Genomic DNA, 21780 nt, shown 5'->3' on the forward strand with positions numbered 1-21780 from the left:
GTGGAGGGTTCTAATTTATTATAATATGCAGATTATAACCACTATGCAATCTGATGGAAGATCTTTGAGAGATGATGTGCTATCCTGTTTGTCCTTTTGTATACAAAATAGTATAGATAAATCCAATTTACTTACATGTCATGGCATTACCTTTCTGATGTCATGGTCCTTCTTTGAAAACAAAGGACAAACAAGAAGATTCTGCCCAAAATTGGCAGGACTGGTAAGTGTATGCATTTATCACTAAGGCTAATTGCCAAGTCAAGAAGGTAGGACCTTAGCTTGTGCCCTTCTGTGCCTGTGTACTTTTTAATCATTATCTTATTTGAGTTTCACAGCAGCCCTGGTTTTCCCTATCCCTCCTACCTAGTTCATAAAAACATTCTCATGCTACAAGGTATTAGAATAAGGTTTTAGTGTAGCTAAGGTATCTAAACAGATACATATTACAGAATCAAAAACTAAACTGATATTCTATTGGACCTGTAGGGCAATAGATCATAGTAGGCTGCCAGATAGCTAGGACTAGAAATTTAGCTAGGCAGGAATGAGTCTGACAAGACTATTTACAATCAGACCAGTGACTGAGCTCAAGAAAGACAGGAATGGCCGTTACTATTAAGTCAAGGCAAGTAAAGAAGAAGAAACTAAGCAAGTCAAACAATAGAAAAATCAGGATAAAAGCCTGAAAAGGAGACAGTCAAGAACTTGAATCAAAGGAGTTCATGAAAGAAGTCATGGGCTAGATATAATCTTAGAAAATGTTAGCCTTGTAACTAGCAAGTTACATTGGAAAGATTTAAAGTTTGCAGTAATTCTGCCATAGTAAATGTAGTTATTAAAAATGTGTATGATTTGAGATGATGTCCCAAGGGAGAAAATGAGAAAATCTTTTAACACTGGGGTTGGTATGTATCTTAATCATGTGCTAAGAAAGTTTGTTCTTTCTTTTCTAGCTCCCAGAAATATCCCTCATGTCACTAACAAGGGAAATAATGAAAGTTAAGGTATAGGATCAATCATTGATAAATAATATTAAATTTTGTTTTTAACAGAAAAAAAGATATGATAAGTACCCATCACACTAACTAAGGTCTGAGGGGAGAGGGTGAGAAAGACCTTTTCCTTTCTGTTTTCTTCTCATCTTTCCAGCCACCTGAACAAGAACCCTTAATTACAAAAAACACCATAGTTTTCAGCTCACACAGGTCTTTGTAGCACTTCTCATGGTCAGCAGTTTCCCTTCTAGGATGCTTGGGATTTGAGGAAGGAAACTCCAGTTGTCACTGTCTCCGTTATCCCCAAGTCACAATGCTTCATGATTTATGGAAAGATCCCACACTTGCCTTTTATTCTTATATCCTGAAAAAATCCTGTACTAAAGGGAAAACCCTCCCTTCCAGTCCTGGTATTACATTAGTTTCTTCTCATCCTAAGTAAGAAAGAGCTATAATTCCGAGAGTCTTTGGTCCCTTGTCAGAGTTCAGTCCAAATCTAACCAAAAGTTCTAATGCACCCTCAAAAAGTACAAGCACAGTGACTAAAAAGACAACTAAAGATGTCCATAGCAAGGGCTGAGTCCAGGCTTCCCTGACTTGTGAGAGCCCAATGTTAAATTTTCAGCAGGAGCATTCAGTATAATTGCTACAAAACAGAAATTGATTTATTGTTTTGTTGATTATTTGTACTTAATAATGCAAATTAAAGTTAAAAGCATATATGCATACATTCCTCTCCCACTCTGAGAGCTAAGCATATAGTCATGTTCCTCTGTACTGCTCCATAAATATTGCTTGAGTTAAGCAGAAGTGCAGTGGAAAGTCAAGGATATGAAGTCATCACCAGCCCGGTGTCTATATTATTACTATCCAATAGTAACAAAAATAACAATAATAATGATAAACTACTGGCATTTGTGTAGCACTTTAACTTTGCAAAAACGTTTTAATCATTATCTTATTTGAGTTTCACAGCAGCCCTGGTTTCCCCTATTCCTCCTATTTAGACCATGAATTAGTCCTAGAATGTAAATGAATCTGAATTCTTAAAATTAGGTAAGCCCATCTGACCAACTGGAAGAACAAAAAAGTCCTGGGCAGGTAGGGAAGGGGTTAGTGGAAGGAAGATCCTGACACAAAGGAATTCATCACAAACAGTAATAGTAATGTTCAGAATGTATAGGATATTATAAAGAAAAAATTTCAAAGTAGCCTTTGTTTGTTTGGTTTTTTTTTTATTAAGTATGCTTCTTCCTTAAGAAGTAGACATGACCACTATACAGAGGATCTAATTCCCAGCCTAGAATGAATTTTGAAGGAGGGTGGGAGGAAGGAGATAGAGATGAAAAGGGGTGATGTTCATACTCAATAATAGGTTCCCAATCCATGAAAGGTTGTCATGATTTGTGTTACTCATTGCACCAAGATAATGGTATATTTTAAGACAGGAACTATTTAAAGATTTCAATATCTTAAAACCAGTTTCTTTATTAGATCACAATCCTCATATTTGCCAATATTGTTCTAATTCTCTAGGATCCCCTTTCCTAAGCCTTTATATCTACTGATACAGAAAGAAGGTTAAATAAAGATTCCTGGTTATATCTTATCAAAAATGCCTTTGGTTGTTATCAGGAAACATAAGAGACCCAAAGGTTGGAGACTCAGAAAACCCAAGAACACATTGTGGCCTAAATATAATTTCTTAGAATGAAAGTAATCTCTTTCATCTGGGATCACATTCCTTCTTTCCCTATCTCTTCCTTCATCCCTATAACAGACACACAATGTTGTGACAAGGGCATAAGGGATTTAAATTCAGTGTTCCTAGCACTGAGCTCTGGTCAATAAAGTCTCATTCTTCTAATTCCCTTTACTATTTCATGTGTACTAACAGTAAACTCAATGCTATACAAGACATATAAGAAGTTATGGTCCCTGCCCCAGGGGCTTACAATCCAAGTCAGACAGACAAATCAACTTTGACATAAAATACAATAGGCTAGATGACATAAAAACAAAACCAGTACAAAAGGACAGAAAATATGAGATACTATGAATCGAAATCCATAATAGGAGAAAAAAATGCAATATGTGGAACCATTGTCCACAGGCAAACTACTTCACACAGAGCCTAGTACAAAAGCAGTTCCTGTATTATTGCAGATGTAGAGGAATGTTACCCAGTCATATTTTCATTTAACCCATGCCCACCCTTGAACTATAATGAAACCTGACTATAGTGTAAAAGACAATATATCTCACACTATTGAAAAGTCCTGCCTACAATGAAGTAGTTTTACCTGCATAACTTCTCTGGCACTAGAATTTAAAAGCTCATATTTGAGCATCCTTATTCTATTATCTTGTTCATAATCCTTTTAAAGTTTGACTTCTCCTTCATTAAGAAGTATTAAGGTATTTCCTATACCCCTAAAAGATCAACTCAGATAAAGAAAACTTATATGGAACAAAATATTCAGGACAGCGCTCTGTGACAATAATATTATATGCGTGTGCAAGAGAACAGAGAAACAGAATTAGAATAAGTACTCATCAATTGAAGAATAACATGAAGGATAAAAGGGCAACATATACCCATAATAGAATATTACTGTGCCATAAGAAACAATTAGGAGGAATTCAAAGAAACATGGAAGACTTCCACACAGTGCTGAATAATGAAGAAATCATAACCAAGAAAAATTATGCCCAATCATAGAAAAGCAATGACACTAAAAAACAGTTGAACTCAGACGAATTATAACAATCCTAGTGCCAGAGAACTGAAAAGGAAGCACACTTTGTTCCTGTTAATAGAGAAAAGAACCCTTGATTACTGAATACAATATTATCCACAGAACAATATATCAGGTGGCTTTGCTGCAATATTTTTCTTTGTTACAACAAAGAATTCCAATAAGAGGTCTTAAGAACAAGTAATTGTGCTATATGAATGGAAAACAATAAAACTGTTTTGTAAAAATAAATCAAAGAAAGTTAAGGCTTCTTTTAATTGTCCTTTTATCCATATCCAAATCAATGAATACTTGCATTTGATGAGGGGAATCAGCCATAGATAATGTTGTCTTAAGAGAGCCAATCAGACTTTCTTTCCCTAGGAGAGAAGTAGGCTAGCCAGGCCACATTTAGCCAATCACAGAACCTTAAATTATGACTTGCTTCCTAAAAAGAAGTAAGGTTGGATGATGAAGAATGTCAGGGAACTCTCAAGATGTGGATGATTGCAGCTTTAGCTGTGGTGTGGCCAACCCCAGATCTATAATCATGTGACTGAAAATAGAAAAAGCTTTCTTCCATCAGCTAGGATTTCTTTTCTATGGCATTCATGATCCCAATAAGCTTTATTGTTGAGTTTCTATTTATCAAGAACAAAAGTGAGTCAAATACAGAATTCTGAAGTCAAAGATTCTGACTCTTTAATTAAAAGGGGTCAAAGCCAAGCTGGAAAAGGATGGGATAGAAAAACAATCTCCAGGAGCAAATAAAGATGCAAGTCTTGCTTTGAACCTCAGTCTTTTCCACACTGTAATCAAGTGAATTGTCAGCACGCCATAAGTGTATACCAGAGGAACAAGTGAAAATGAGACTGTGAGGGGTGTGATAACAGTTCTATACTCATAACGCTTTCATCTCATGGTACATGCATCAGATGTATCTGCCAGCAGCGCTGTCTTTCAAACAAGAGTCTATCTGAGAGCTTTGAAAAGGGGTAGGAGGGGGGTGGAATTAGGTATATTTTTGGTATCATGGCGTAATAATTCAATTCACCATTTGTTATTCACAAGAGTAGAACTACATACAATACAATATGGGGAAAGAACAGATGTGTTTTTAAAGGGTCAGTGTTTTTTGTCATGTGCCTGAACAATTCATTCCAATCAACTGGTTTTATCCAGTTCTTTCCCCCACCCCATCTCTACAAGTTAAGAAGGGAAAAAAGAGGTTAAGAGGTTCTCATTTTCTGTTTGTATGTCTCTCTCTCTCTCTCTCTCTCTCTCTCTCTCTCTCTCTCTCTCTCTCTCTCTCTCTCTGTCTCTCTGTCTCTCTCTGTCTCTCTCTGTCTCTCTCTCTCTGTCTCTCTCTCTCTCTCTGTCTCTCTCTCTCTCTGTCTCTCTCTCTCTCTCTCTCTCTCTCTGTCTCTCTCTCTCTGTCTCTCTCTCTCTCTGTCTCTCTCTCTCTCTGTCTCTCTCTCTCTCTCTCTCTCTGTCTCTCTGTCTCTCTCTCTGTCTCTCTCTCTCTCTCTCTCTGTCTCTCTCTGTCTCTCTCTGTCTCTCTCTCTCTGTCTCTCTCTCTCTGTCTCTCTCTCTCTCTCTCTCTCTCTCTCTCTCTCTCTCTCTCTCTCTCTCTCTCTCTCTCTCTCTCTTTCTCTCTCTCTCTCTCCCAAATCAGCAATAAAAATATTAATGCAATTCTTGAAGAAATGACATGAACAAGCTGCTTTGGACTTAAAATTCTGAATTATATAGGGAAAAAAAACAGGTTACTATTGAGCAGTTTCCTGGTTTCTGCTGAGGATAAAATCATTATACATGTTAGTCCATAGCTTTATTTTGCTATTTTACTAAGTTTCTGTATTTATGCACATTTCTCCCCTTTGAGCTTTGCTGCTTGAATGATGCCAGTAAAGAGGGGAAACATGTTTGTCTTTCCTAGCTGTCGCTGGTGACACAGACAAGCAAAATGAGTGTGGGTGGTGCTGTTTGGTTTCCAATTAATTAGGGTTTTCAAGTATTTATGTAAAGAAAAGATGCTGACATTCAAAAGTTGGAATCTATTGCCCTTAGCTAGGTTTTCCTTTAAGGGGAAAAAAAAAGATAAACTTCTATGTAAAGAAAACACAGCATGTATAATACAATGGAAATGATAGAGACAACCTGAAATGAAATGTAAAAAAAAAAAAAATTTAAATCATCCAACTGAAAGTGCCTTATTACTTTATATTATACCTTCTCATTCTGAATAACTACTGTTAAAGAATAGGAATCATTGAGGGTTAATAATAGAAATAACCACAGTCAGAGGCCAAATCAAGAAGAAAAGATATGCACTTTGAAAAAAAAAACCTCTCTCAAGGTACATGCCATGTAGACATCCAGGGCTTGAGCTATGAAAGGAATCCTACAGTGGGGAGCTATTGAGAAAAGCAGTTCTGAACAAATGAAGGGGGGAAAAATATGCACACAACTAGCAAAGACTCTGGTTTTTGCCCAGTAGTATCTAGTGCCACATTGAAAGTATGTCCAGGAAAAAAAAAATATTGTGCATCTGCGACCACCAGACACCTTTTCTGATTGCACAGCTGGCAAGATTCTAGATTTCAGTCTTTAACAAAAATAAATTGCCTAGAGACACTGCCCTAGGCACTATTAAGGGATTTAAAGAAATTAAAAGACCTAGTTCTTGCCTTTGAGGTGCTTTCACAATCCAGCTGGGATGACAGAACACCCACACAAAACAAATGGTAAATACATTTGCAGAGAAACATAGCAACAAGTACAAGCTATGAATAGCATGCACCTAGTACAGAAGTGCTGAAGGGTGCCTTACTGGAGTTTTGAGAGTCACCAAGAAAAAAAAAAAAAAAAAGGAATAGTGAGGTAGAATCAATCCTTCAAAGTTTTATCAGAAGAGTTGTTTTAGGAATTGAGAAATGCAGGAATTGGTAATGACAAGGAGGTTGCCAACTTTTATAGGTGGCTGAAGTGCTTCATGGGAAGGTAGAGATGGCAATATAGCCAACATTAGCAATGACCAAGGGATGAGTTCATGTTCTAAAATGACCTAGTGTGCATTGGAGAATGATCCCTAAAGAATCAGGCATAGAAGTGATTTACATATAGAAATACAAGCTAAATTATTTCCATTTATAAAAGCTTTTATGACCCTATAATATATTATCATACTTTCATACGCAGAAATATTTCCATCAACTAGAGTGTAGCCATCTATGACAAAGAAGTTATATCAAAGAACTCTTGAGACAAGTTTAAACAAGGAAATAATGACCACTTTTCCCTAAAGAAAACTAAAGGTGGTTCAGATTGTCTAGGACCATCTACTCTGAGTTCCATGCTCTATCACAGGGATTCTCAATGGATAAGTACCAAGGCAATTAGCTGAGTGAGTTGGGACTTACACAGAATTTATACCTGATATTCCATTCCCATTACTATGAACAACCCTCCCACAACTTTATAGATGTTATGCTTGAAATTCCAACAAGAAATGCAAGAAATGACCAAGTTGTGTGGAATTTAAGTAAGTCTCCTAATTCTTCTGAGTTTTGGCTGGATTTGGCTGTATTTATTCCTCAAGACAAATAGCAACATTCTTATAGGGTAGGAATAGAATGGAAATAGGGGTGGAAGGAGTCTGAGAACTAATATTCTGTTGCATGATTGCTTTTTTTATCCAACGTCAGAAAAAAGGACATTGATTTGCACCAGAATCAATGGACGTTTGTGTTTATTTAGTCTAATGTTTTGAATTTCTACTTACCCTTGGATAGAAGCAGCATGGTCTGGTAGACAAAGTGTTGGGCCTGGAGTCAGAAAAATCTGGGATTGAAGCCTGACTTTTTAAGCATACTTGCTATGAAAAGAAAATATCCAGGTGGTCAATCACATCAAAAAGATGTCAAGAAACATAAGGACTATCAAATTTAACAATTAAGAGACAATTGGTAATTTGGGAGAGAACAATTTCAGTTATAGGATGAAAATGGTAGCCAGATTGCAAAGAAGTGAGAAGTGAATGAAAGGAAACAAAGTAGAAGCAACAAGTCTTTACAATTCAGTTGTATAGATTGATTTCAGCTGCAAAAAAAAGAAAAACATTAGCTTGAAGGGGTGGTAAGGTCTAGTAAAGGTTGTTTTTTGTAAGGATGTGGATAATTGAACATGTTTACAAGCAGCAGTGAAGGAACAGTAGATAGAAAGAAGCTAAAGATTAGAGGAATGGATTATTAATGGAGCAATCTGCTGGGAAAGACAGAAGAGAATTGGATCAAAAGAACATATAGTTAGGCTAGCCTTGGTGAGGATCTTCTCATTATCGAGTAAAAGAGGAGAAAGTATTTAATAATTTCAAGGGAATTTGATATGAAGAGAATGGGAAAAGAGAGAGTTTACAATAAAGAACCTTGATTTCTGACTAGTGGAATGATATAATAATACATATACATTTAGAGGATTTATCAAATCTAGTATGTAAGATGAACTGAAACCAATGAAAAACTTGTGCCAGTCAGTTCTATTAGGACATTATTGTAATAACCCAAGTGAAAGGTAATAAAGTTCTAAATTGCTATGGTAATAATGAGTGGTAAGGAAAGAAATGGTAAAGGCTACAAAAATCTTTGTAAAAATTGACTCAGATCAATGTTCAGAAATAATGGCTACTGAAACTATTTTTAACCTTGGTGGTGAAGAATGGAAGTAGAAGAGCCTCACATTTAAATAGTTCTACTTATGGTTCAATATTATTGTAGGATATTCTAAAAAGGAAAGTATTTATTAGGCATTTACATACAAGGTACTGTGCTAAGTATTGGAGTTTCAAAAGGTTTCCTCACCACCTGCTCTAAATTTCAAGGTACCTTATGGCTGGCTCTCTATCTCAAAGGACTTCATGGCATCTGTTCCCCATTTATGGTCAATGAAAAAGATACATCTTCTTTGTTGGTCTTTAGGTGATCAGGGATATGTCTGGTGCTGAATACCCCAGCTAAAGAAGCAATTCTGAGGTAGGTTTCCCAGCAATTCTGAGATAGGTTTCCCAACCTTACAGCATTCAACTGAAACTAATCTTAACCTGCTAAAGAAAAAGGCTGACACTAGTTTAGGAAAGACAAAAGATTTGGGAAGTTCAAGAGCACAAGGGCCAAGTCTTAAAGTCCTGGAGAGTCAGTGAGATCATCAGGGACACTCTTAGAGGCCTACTACAGTTACTACAGCTCAAGTGATCTCCCTTGAGCAAGAGGGCAAGATTTCTGTTAATAACCTTTTAGATTTCTCAGAGAAAATTGGTTAGTCTCCCCAAGTCAATAAGCTAATCAATCAGAGAAAATTTATTAAGTGCTTACTCTGTTCCTGGTAAGGTATGGGAGGAGTAGCTGAATTCAGATTTCTAGGTTTAGAGAGGATAGCTGAATTCAGATCTAGAAGGTCAAAGTGACCATATAACACTGTACACAAGAGCAAGAGGAGTTAATGGTTAGCCATAGTCTGTTGCTATATCTTTAGCCTAAGTTTATCCTGGGAAGGGCATTTTGTTCCTGTGGAGTTGAAATCAAGCAGGACAGCAAATGCAAAGTGAATTTTCAGGAGAAATCCACCATCATTTCTATCTGTGGGACTTAAATATAGTTTTGTTTATACACAGTAGACAAAATACTTTTCTTGTTGAATTGGTTTAAAGTCAATCCTCCTCAAGAGTAATAATGGCCCAACTATCTGAAAAACTAATAAGGAGAGCCTCCAAAAATCTCTAAGACTTCAGATGAGACAAGAGATATTGGCTTAGAGAAATTGGAGAGCATGGGCTGATCTAAAGTTTGAGAATACCAGAGATATGGAACTAGGAGGTCTCAGTACCTCATTAAAGCCCAGGAATTCTAGTATGTACTGGTTGTTGCCCTTGGTGATAGAAAACCAAAATGATACCCCTATGTCATGGTCAATATACAGTGTGTCCCACTATGGCTGATCAAATATGCACTGGTAAGACTTACCCCAGATCAGACACAAATATTCTATGTAAACATTGGGAATTGATATGTCTCTAAAATAATATTAACAGGGGATCAAAAAGAATATGGCCCTGAAAATATTATTAGTTTTCAGTTGAGCTGTCACAGAATAAACCTGTGGAAGCCTTAATCCCAACCACATCTTCATGTATGGAACTAGATAAGAGTTTCAGGATCCCATTAAATCTATTTAGTATGTTTACTCCACCCTCACTCCATGTGGAATAAGCATCACTGGGTCCTAGGATGAATGACCTGAGGCTGTTCTGGTAATGTGAAAAACAGAGATTCAAGCAATCCTAAGGGTCCACAGAGCCATAGATTTAGTCCTGGAAAAGATGTCATCAAAACCCATGTCCTCAAATTGAGGCCCTGAAAATAGAAGTGACTTTCCAAAGCCACAAGAAATAGGCAGCAAAGCTGAAATGCCAACCTAGATCCTTTGACTCTAAAAACTAATATTTTTTCTTCTGCTGCACTGCCTAAGACAGGTGGGTGATTGCTATTAACGGTGGCACTGCTAAAATTTATTAAGAGGTGTACCTGTAGGCTTCAGTTTTCTCATTTGCAAAATGAAATGAAATGATCTCCAAGCTCCCTTTAGGTCTAAATCTGTAATACTATGATTAGCTGGTGAGACTTTGAGGTTATATCAGGTGATTTCTGGCACATGCAGACAAGCCTGAAGAAACAGCACCATGTTTGCAGTCATGACAAGGGGTGAGTTGGTATTTCAACAAAAAGCTCTTGGGTCTGGCTTATAGGGTGAAGACCATATGTTCCCTAATCTTTGACCCCTCCATTTTTTACAAGGGAATCTGTTAATAGGGTTTAAGTCCCATAGATGGAAATAATGGTAGAGTCCTCCTGAAAATTCACTTTGCATTTGCTGTCCTGCTTGATTTCAACTCCACAGGAACAAAATGTCCTTCCTAGGATAAACATATCACTTATAAACTCACCACCATGCTTCTAACTCAAGCTCTGACTGACTTTATTTCCCTCATTCTCCTTTCCCTCTGATAGCAGGGCTGGAGCATAGAGTATCAAACACTTCCCAATTCCTGCCTTTATGCATGGCAGAAATTGGACTCTGGATTATTCTAGTTTTCATTTGCTGCTCAGCCTAGCTTCAGTTCCACAGAATAAGATCCCACTGAATCAGGTACTGTGTCCTGCACTCTCACTCTGTCACTTTCCTGCCTCCTTTTGTATGTTGTTTTCAACTTTAGATGATAAGGCCTTTGAGGGCAGGGACTGCATTTTTTATTATATCATATATAATATGCATACATTATATATAAGATAATATTATATATATATATATATATATTATATTTTATCCCCAATGCTTATTACAGTGCCTGGTACATAATAGATACTTAAATGTTTATTGGTTTGGATTGAAAATGAACTATCTTTTCATACTGCAAAGCAGCCCACCTACACAGTATATCCCTCTGGATACTAAATGACTAGTAGGCCAAATAGGACAATGAAGGATCCCTGGTCAGGGCTCTTGCTTTGAAAGACTCACGGGGCTGCATGATAGCTCCAACTGGAAATGGTCAGAAGAACTCAGATGAGATATATCAACTTCAGCAGGACAGGTGAACAGGGCAGGTCTTAGTTTCAGGCAAAGCCAAGAAGGCCAGAGAGTAAAATGGCTTTAGTGGGCTCCAGCAGGGAACAAATCATTCATGTCCTATCAGACAGGCAGTGCACAATGGCAAAGGGACCAGCAGCAGAAATAATATTCAATATTGAGGGAGGTTTGGCAGCTGACCCAGGCAGAGTCCCTGACAACAAACATGCTGGCAGAAAACAACTAAACAACTTGGACTTAGAGCAGCAAGTTGGAAATTTTGTGGAGAAACAGATCAATGTGTATGTGCTGCATGTGACATTGGGGAAATGGGTTCAAATCTGGCTTCTAAACCACTTTAGGCAAGTCATTTAACTGCTCTTTACTTCAGTTTGCTTATATGTCAAAGGGGATAATAATATCTGTAGCACCTATCACACAGGGTTATATTGAGAGTCACCTGAATGGATTGCATTAAGTATTTGAATGCCATCATCATTATCATTACTATCAAAGAGGACTGTTAATGGGGAGGTCTGAAAATTTCTGGAGATGGAAGGAAAGAAGAGAATAATTAAGGACAAAATGTAGCTAGTAAGAGAATGAAGATAATTCTAAGGTACTAACTCTGGAAGGAGATGGGACTGGATGAGATCCAGAAAAGAGATGGAAAGATTCACTTAAAGAAGAGGGAAACCTTTTTCTCTAAGACTAGTGGGAATGATAAGAGGATAGATATAAGACAAAGAAGAAGATGGCAGTGGCAAGGGAATGAATGTCTGCTTCTTCTGGATGGTCTCAAAACTCCTAGGACATCCTGCTGACTTCTAGCCTCCTTACAAGTATCTTCCTGTTCTTCTCTTGGTCATAGATGTTGTGACCATCTCAAATGAAAAAAAAAAATGGAAGCAAAAAAATTTGGAAAGTCCTTAAATCACTATCTATATAAATGTCAAATATTAAATATTATTTAACAGATCTCCAATCTGGTGATGACAGCTTTCTCTGTGCTTTCTACTATACTCCTAATGAGCTCAAGCAATGTTTAGAGAGACATAAGGGGTGTCTAGTAAATATTTAACAACCAGACTCTCAGGGTGGGGGAATGTATACACACATGCTTCAAGTTCAATCCGTTATTATTAAGATTTTCTTAATTATAAATAATAATCCAAACCACAAATCAAGCTCTGATTTGTAGCTTGCTCACACTGAAAATTTAGCAGTGGTTTCTCTCATATCAGTTAAGGCCAGTTTCACAGATAGTTAGTTGCTAGTTGGGTGCTACTTGTGTCTGAAATGCACAGGTCTAAGGTTTCCAGATGTCTTTGCCACTATTTCTTATTTCCAAATCCAGCTGCAAACACAAGCATGTGAATATGCCTACAGTTTTATTCAAGCATGAATCACTTCAGCTTCCTATCAACAAAGAAAAAAAATCTGCCAAAGCTTCAAGTTGTAAACAGGAAAAAAAAATTAAAAAAATATATATATATATATATATATATATATATATATATATATATATATATATATTTTTTTTTTAAAGGAGAAAAAATGACAGTCAACTGGTAGAGCTAAAGTCAGTTCCTTTCTAGTTCTTTGGGAAGACCCAATTAAGGAAGACTCTAGGGAAAAGATTTGGTCTATGATTGTTCATTCAAAACAATATAGGATATTACTTAACAAGAGGAAGAGAAAGGGAAAAATATTTCCAGCACTTTGGGAACAAATTTCAGAATAAAGCTTTGAAAGGACACAAAAGTAACAGTATCGATGGAGAAAGGAAGTGAATATGACACAAATTTTTTATAGCCTTAGCTTGTCTTTTGGCTTTTTTAGACATGATACATTTGGAGTAGTTCAACTGTTTCTACCTCCTGGCTTTCTTTCAACATGAGAGCTTTAGCATTCAGTCATAAAATACTGCACCCTAGCTGCTCTTATTTTTAAACTGATTCTGAGGGATTGATATTACTATAGTTTTATGTATTAGGTAGAAGCTTGAAAAAAAGTCATAATTCAATTCAGTGTCTTTGCTCAGTAACATATTAAATAAATATAATTTACAACAAACATCTGCTTTCTAATATCAGTGTGACAGAAGGGAAAGAAAATTGATGGTGCAAGAGGGGAGTCACATACACACATGCACATGTGTAATTAAGCCTTTAAAGTATAGCTCAGTGACTTCTTCATGCCAGGGCAGGAATGAAAAATGCCCAAGTCAATGTCAGGTCCAATAAATGTGCCAGCCTAAATGAAATGGCCCTTTCTGGTGCTGATACCTGCTGAGGTATTTCAGCTTCTGGAGGGCATTTTTAAGTGGCACAACTAATGGCTGTGTGGTGCCAAGAACTAGTCCGTTTATTTTTTTAATCAAATGTTTGAGTTGACAAAAAAATAGAGAGAGACTTCAGCTGCTTGTGTTGATGTCATGCACAATCATCTTGGCTATGATTTCTTACCTAGTAATTTGATTTCAAATCAATAACAATCATATACATATATATATGCACAAAAATATAATATCTGTTTTCATTTACTTATATGCTTAATACTAATAATACTGATATAGCATTTTAATGTTTGCAAAATACTTCCCTCATGTCTTCCTCAAAACAGTCCAGCAAGGTAACAGTCACTAAGATAAATAAAAATTAGTCAGGCAATAAAATCATTCAAACTGCTTTTACATATTAAAAATTACCAATAGATACAACAATAAAATTTTTAAATATCCATTAGCCTGGCATCCATATGATAGCACAAACTGGTTTAGAAAAATCATGCTAATGAGACAAAGGTCTTGGATTCAATCTTAGGAAAAATAACTTCATTCTGCTTTATCCCATAGCCATAGAGATAACCATTGAATCTACCAGCTGGCTACCTTGCAAATGTAAAAAGTTTGGAACAAGAGAGATTGGATAGATAGAATTACTTAAATCTATCATGGTGTCTGGAGAAAACATGTAATAACCCACTTTAGTCTGATATTCAATATGTAGCACCATCTTCCTGTAAGGAGAGAATCACTATTTTTAGTTTGGACCAAATAAAACCTTCCTTGAAAGACTAACTTCTTTAAGGAGGTTCAACCAGAAACTTTAAGCAAGCTAATGAGGAATGCAAAATTGGCATGTTGTATTGGTGAAATACTAGAAAATGTTTTGAATGCTGCAGAAATGTCAGGGGATAGGAATAAAGACAGAAATAGAGATGTAGGATATGTGAGACAGAGGAGACAGACAGAAACAAGAGAAAACATTTATTAAAAACTTACTTTGCTTTTCTGTTGATGTTTGCTTGCATTTTGTTTTCTTTCTCAGTTTTTTTTTCCTTCTTGATCCAATTTTTCTTGTGCAGCAAAATAACTGTATATATGCATACCTATAAAGGATTTAACATATATTTTAACATATTTAACATGTATTAGACTACCTGCCATATAGGGGAGGGGGTGGGGGGAGGAAGGAAAAATTTGGAACAGAAAGTTTTGCAAGAGTCAATGTTGAAAAATTACCCATGTATATATTTTATAAATAAAAAGCTTTAATGAATTTTTTAAAATTACTTTGTGTCTGCACTTTGATATTTTGATCCTATAACCATAAAGAAAGAAATCTTAAAGATAAAGTAGTCATAGGATCATTAGGAATCTTAGAGAGAATTTAGTTCCACCTCATTTTACAGATGAGGAAACTGAGACCAAGAATGCTAAGTAACTTGCTCCTGTTCATCTAGGGAATAAGAGTGAGATGAGAAGACCAAAGTCCAGACATATTTAACTACTTTTCCAAATTTCACAAAGATAGTTAACAGAAAAGCCAAGAATTAAACCAAAGTTCTGCGCCTCCCAAGTTAATACTACCTCTACTGTGCCATGCCATCTCTCACAGTCATTCTAGTCAGTCATTTTTCATGCAGCAGCCATGATATATTTACCCTAACATATTATTTGCCTTGTTTTTTTATGAGGAAAAAGATAAATGACAATTAAACATACTAAGATCAGAGATATTGTTTTTAAAAAAAGGATATGCTTTAATGTTAATACAAATTCAGGCCCATCTTTCATACCTACTACGTCTCTACAAATTATGATGTCATCAATACGTTCCTTATTACAATGGGAGCCTTGAGAGCAGAACCTCTTACTTTTCTGTTTTTAACCCCAGAACTTAGGATGGTGCTGTACACATAGTAAAAACTTAACAAACATGTGTTTGTATGCTTTTAATTCATCCAAATCATTCTAAAACACAGTCAAGTCCTGAAAGAGTAAATTACATTTAGTATACTGTTTACTGAGAAAGGAAAGTATGATAAACTCTGGATATACATTTCAACCTGGAGAATGGATATCTTAGGATATGTCTGTGAAAGGATCCTAGAACTAATGAATCTTTATAATAAACAGACTTGTTCTCATTCTATTAAATCCTTGAAAATTAACATTTTGTGCCTATGGCTGTCCTAACTGCCCCCTCCTTAGATACCGTATAGTGGCAGAACACTAAATTGGAGTCCTCTGTGTGAGCTTCTCCATAAGTTCTTCATTTATGTAGAAGTTCATTTCCCCATATGATTATTTCCACAAATTGCTAGTATCCTGATTCTTCATAAGACAATGGCCATTTTCTTTATGCAAAATACTAGATGATAGTTTTTGTATTTTTTTAATACAAAAGCAAATCCTGCCATTTGTGGTAATTGAAAGATCCTAGACTATTCTAGGCAACAAATATTTAGGGTATGTCTGTTAGCATCTTTTCCACAAGTGGAGGATACAATTTACTCCGAAGTAATGTTACCCAGAAATTAAGGATGCTTACTAATCTCTTAGCAATTGAGAAACCAATATACTGTGCTTTTTACTTGTATACCTTTTGACAAACTCATTATTAGTAAGATAAGCATTTGAATTCACTTTTATCGTAATTATTTAGGTCTCTATAAACCACTTGAACTAATCTTGTACATAGCCAAAAGCATTCTAGATAATACATTATCTTTGACCTAAAATGATATATCAATTAATCAGGATATGTGATAATGTGCAAAGAAAATAAAAATATCATATTGGAGCTCTATGAAAGAACGAGCAAGACCATATATATGTTGGTTGCTGGGATCATAGCCACCCCCATTCCCTGCCATTAGGACTGGAAGAATTGAGTCAGGAAAAACCTTGGAACTCCAATCACCTTTATATACCATTGTGTCATAAACTCTAGGTGCATTATCTGGATCCTTACTAGGATAATTCCCTCTCCATTTGAGTATTGCTTCTCACCTCACTGTCTCTTGCCCTCAACCTTCTTATCTTGACCCCTATCCTGTCAGGATTAAGTTATGATTCTTTCCTGGAATTAGGGCTTGTCAGCCCATCTAGTGTCCTCAGCCGCCTTATCTGCCTTTGTTTCCCCTATGAGATTGTATACTCAGGTTATGTATTCTGTTTGCAAACCCTATATAAGTTCCCTGCCTCAGTTTATTTGTGCTGAATGCTTTGGACATGAGTCCCATTTGGTCGGCTAGCCCAAACTCTCCATATTAAAGATTAAAAACAAATCTCTGTCTGCTTCAGTTTCTTGGGTATTACACACATTCTTTATGAATAAACCAAGACTTTCAATTCAAGTTTGAAAGTTTCTTCCTTTTAAAAAATAATATATAAAGATTTTCTAATTTGAGTTTTTTCCCCTTGTGTTAATGAGAAATGACTTCATTCTGAAACTAAAATTTTATGACTCTGTAATGCGGATTAAACTATCCTAATATTTTTGGGAAAATATTAAAATGGCAGAGTTATTAACACTAGAAAATAGGCTATTGCAATTACACAGTAACTTTTTCCAGAATGTTTTTTTTAATATTTATATATTAACATCATAATGGCTCAATACAATTTACACAATATGGAGCCATTACTGTGAAAAAGATCCATTAAAAGAATATCTCCAACCTACAGACAGACTCAATACTCCATAATGGCTCAATGCAAAAATTACATGATAGGTAAAGAGCTATGTCATGGTCTACCAAGTCACATAGGCAACACATTTCATAAAAGAACCAAATAAATATTTACAAAACCAAGAAAACCTCCATAGAGCAAATTGCATTCAGAAAATTATTAACATATGAATTATAAAAGATTTTCCCCTCCTTTTTCTGTGGGTTTACCTTTTAATAAGAACAAAACTCCTTCCACAGAAGACATTCTAATGAATTTAGGCAACTTGTTTTAATCAACAAAAGAAAAAAAAAATCAGAGTTCAGAAACTGCATCTTTAGCTCATATTCTATCTGGGTGTAGCCACTGATACAGGCCTTGTGAGATAAGAACAATACTAGCTTTTCTAATGCTGGGATATTATATGTCCCACAATAACTAGCTTGCAGAGCTTCAAGGAGCAGAAAGGATTTCAACCTTAATAACCCCTGTGGCATTTTTCAATTTTCCAGACTGCCAGTCAAATGAATGCATGTCAGGGAAGGAGGGGTCCACAAGAGAGAGAAAGAGATTAGCCTTAGAAATCCAGAAAACAAACCTCACTGGCTCAAATTTAGCCACTGGGTAGGAATCTAACATGTTTTAGGGACAGTCAGGAAGCAAAAAGCAAAAATGTTAGAATTATTGTGTGTGTCTGACAGAGCCAGAAAAGAGAAACTAAGAACCTCAGCATTATAAGGCTATGAAAATGTTGGGCTGATCATCACTCTCAAGGTCTTTTACCTTTAAGGCAAGCCTTGAAAGCACACAGAGCAGTTCCCAGCTGCTAAGGAAACAAATAAACCTGGGCAACTCCTCTCAGGGGAAGGTGTCAATAGCTTAGCCAAAAACAGAAACAAAATGAAAGCATGTTGTCTTCTCCCATTGGAAAAATTGAGGAGAAAATGTAGAACTACCAGAACAGGACTGACATTTTGAAGGAAAGGTAGAATCAGGCTTGACAATTAATTTAATATCGAGGATTGTTTGTTATTGTTTGTTCTTCTCAAAGAGGACCATGACTTCAGGGAAATGATGCTGTGCCATGAATAAACTAGATTTAAGTGAGGGAAGGCTGTGCAAGATGACCTGTTTCACTTTCCCCTCCAAGGCCATCTGGGTCCAGTGGCAAGGTATAGATCAGGATGACTGGAGATGGTCCTGAATGTAATGGGAAATTATGGACAGTTTAAGCTAAGGTCTTCAACAGGTTTCAGTTTGACTGAGGCACCCATTCAGGGATTAAGGATAGTAGCAATTAAGGGGAAAAAGTCTCCTCTTTCTCCTAGTCCAAAAAATCTAAATAAAAAAATAAATGAATCTGGGAGGGGAAGACCCTCAATATTTCTGGCCAAAGTAGAAATGATTGCTATTTACCGTGCAATCTGAGTCAATCAGGACCCAAACTATGACCAAATGGGATTTGGTCTAAGATTTATTGGTGGCCAATAAGATTCAGATTGGTTTTGGTTTAAAGCATGGTCAATTGCGTCCAAGAATCTCCTCTTGCACTAGTCCAAAAAAAAACACTTAAATATCTAAATATAGAATATAAAAGCCAAGGACACTGCCTGCAGACAATCACCCACTATAGTACAGAACAGACCACTCTTTATGTGTTGTTGACTGACTGAAAATTCTTGACTGAATAGATGTTCCTATCCTTATGATCATCATTCACTAGTGTACTTTATATAATATTTTTAGGGCTTGTAAAGTGTTTGTACCTATGTCTTCTCACTTGATCTTTATAACAACCCTGTACAGTAGGTGCTGTTATTATTCCCCATTTACAAATAAGGAAACAATGAGTGAGGTAAAGGGACTTGCCCAGAGTTACTTTTAAGTAACTATTTAATACTACTTAAGCAATTACCTAAATACTACAACTATTAAGTATTTTAAGTAGACTTACTAGGACTCCAGGCCATACATTCTATTCACCAGTTCAACAATGAGTTTCGGATTTTAGATTTCATTCAATACATGCTTACCTGGTATGATGGCAGGCAACTATGGATCATTACAGAAAGCATATAAAACAGGTGTTTTATATACAAATATTTTAAAGAAGCTTGAGTTTGGAAAGATGAGATGAATACACATGAAATGACAAATGATATAAGATAATATATAGGTAAGAGCCAGGGATTCTATGTTATCAAGTATAAGTGCTCTAGGTGTTCCAAGAAATTGAAGATCAAAGAATACTTTGGGAAGGCTTCAAGAAGGAGGTGGCATTTGTCCCTGGCCTTAAAAGATGGAAGGCTTGACAGACTTTAGGAAGAACATATCACAAGTAAAATAACATCTAAAATGAGACTCCAAATAGCCACAAACTGCCAGAATTTCCCAGCCAAATCTTGAACTAAAATGATTTAATAGAAATTCAGAAATTTCAAATCCATTTCTAATCCTAAAGAACATCACTAATATTTCTCATGTGTGATTTAATCATGTGATTAAAACAGCATCACTTATCTTTGATAAGAGAAGCATAGAAGGTTTTTTTAATCACATGTCTTCCCAAACTTAGTGCTTTTTCTACTCTATTTTAGCTGTAAAACATAAATGCACTTTAAGTCCCTGACCCCAATCAAGAGTAAAAGGAAAGTTGATGGGAGGACGATAGGAGGAATACCTATATATTTTAAGACTTATTCTTCTATTATTATTATTCTTGGACTGCTGAATTTTGGAAGTCATTTCACATATAGGTCATTTAATAATGTGTCTTTTTTTCCTAGAATTTATCACTGACAAGCTACGGTAATAGCTTTTCCTCCTATACATGCCATAGGATACAGTCTAACTTTATCTGGAGTCTGGCATAAAGGTATAAATCATTAAACCCCTGCTTGCCTGATCAAGAGCCTATCTTTCAGAAATATCAGGTATCCAGGGGCTTTAGTTCACAGAAGTTCTATTTTCTAGCTCTCCATCAGTGTTGCAGACACCTCTCCCCAAGGATTCATCAGCCTCCAAACAAAGAGGAAGGCAGGTCAATGACACCAAAATCTGCAGCTTCAGCAGCTTCGAAAGTTCTTGGCTTTAAAAAAGTGAAAAAAAAAACCTTACACATTCTCAAAGGAACTTCAATAAATGTTTTCTGAATGCATAGGGGAAAAAATCTAAGAGTGAAATTTTTCAGAGCTTTGTAATAAATATAATTCACAGAGTTATACCTAACTGCCATGATCCCTAAGGTCCAAAATAAGGAAATGCATATGTGTTTTTTAAGATCATGGAACCAAAGATCTAGAACTAGAAAGGCCATCTAGTCCTACTCTCTCATTTTAAAGATGAAGAAACTGAGATCTCAAAGACAGTTTCAGTGGTCAGATTTGGACCCAAATTCTCTGACTTTGGAGCAAGTGCTCTTCTCCACTTTACCATAATGCATGTCTTTTATTTTTATTTTTGTGTTTTTTAATTATTTTACACCCAAGCTTTCGCTCTCAAGGAACTTATGCTCTATTCCTTTACACATCATTCCCAGTGAAGAGAGTTGGAGTCAGAGGACCTAGATTCAAATCTATATGAATTTCTTACCAATCTGTGGGACTCTGTGGACCTTAATTCCTTTATCTATAAAATGAGAGTATTGAATATTATGACCTCACAAATCTTTGATAATTTTAAACCTATGGGCTCATGCTCATGGACTAGCCCTTCAGTACCACAAAGTTATATAAAAATATAGAACACAAAATTAAATTCACAAAAGCAACACAATTCAATGTAGTTGTGTTATTGCCACTTAGTTCCTTAATAGGAATATCAACATTTAGATTTCTACAAAGAAATCTTAATTAAAATGTGTAATGCTAAACTCCAATAATTCTACACATATCTTAGTGAGTAGGGAAAAGAGTAGCTACCATTGACTTGTATGGATTAGGTTAAATTGCTTTTGTAATCCCTTCTAGCTCTTAGATTTTATTATTTTGTAATGGAGCCCTCAGCGATTCGAAAGGCATAAAAAATCAACAGTTTGCTATAACACTTAGCTACAAGGATTGGTTAAGAAAGTTACTGAAAAGAAGGCAAAGGCCTAAGGACATGGCTTGATGCAAATATGGAGAGCAAGTGAAATTTTGAAGTGACCTAGAGAAAATGTGCTGTTTTGTGTATCAGTCAGTACCAAATAATATCTATGTATGCATCAAGAGTACCTTGGAAGAAACAAAAGAAGAAAGGTAGAAAAGGGAAGGAAGGAAGGAAGGAAGGAAGGAAGGAAGGAAGGAAGGAAGGAAGGAAGGAAGGAAGGAAGGAAGGAAGGAAGGAAGGAAGGAAGGAAGGAAGGAAGGAAGGAAGGAAGGAAGGAAGGAAGGAAGGAAAGATGAAAAAGAGAGACAGAGACAGAAACAAAGAAAGAAAGAAAGAAAAGGAAGGAGAGAAGAAAGGACAGAAGGAGGGAAGA

At 36.0% G+C, this 21780-nt stretch overlaps 1 long non-coding RNA gene across 1 annotated transcript in view; it reads right to left on the minus strand.

Moving 5' to 3' along the window:
- LOC141564882 (uncharacterized) overlaps window positions 1-21780 on the minus strand; it is a 271713-nt gene that overhangs the window by 131584 nt on the left and 118349 nt on the right. The window contains exon 2 of the long non-coding RNA XR_012488776.1: window positions 14643-14749. This is a non-coding gene — a long non-coding RNA (uncharacterized LOC141564882). The remainder of the gene's footprint in view (window positions 1-14642; window positions 14750-21780) is intronic.

Source organism: Sminthopsis crassicaudata, chromosome 3 (genome assembly GCF_048593235.1).
Source record: "Sminthopsis crassicaudata isolate SCR6 chromosome 3, ASM4859323v1, whole genome shotgun sequence".
Taxonomy (NCBI): domain Eukaryota; kingdom Metazoa; phylum Chordata; class Mammalia; order Dasyuromorphia; family Dasyuridae; genus Sminthopsis; species Sminthopsis crassicaudata.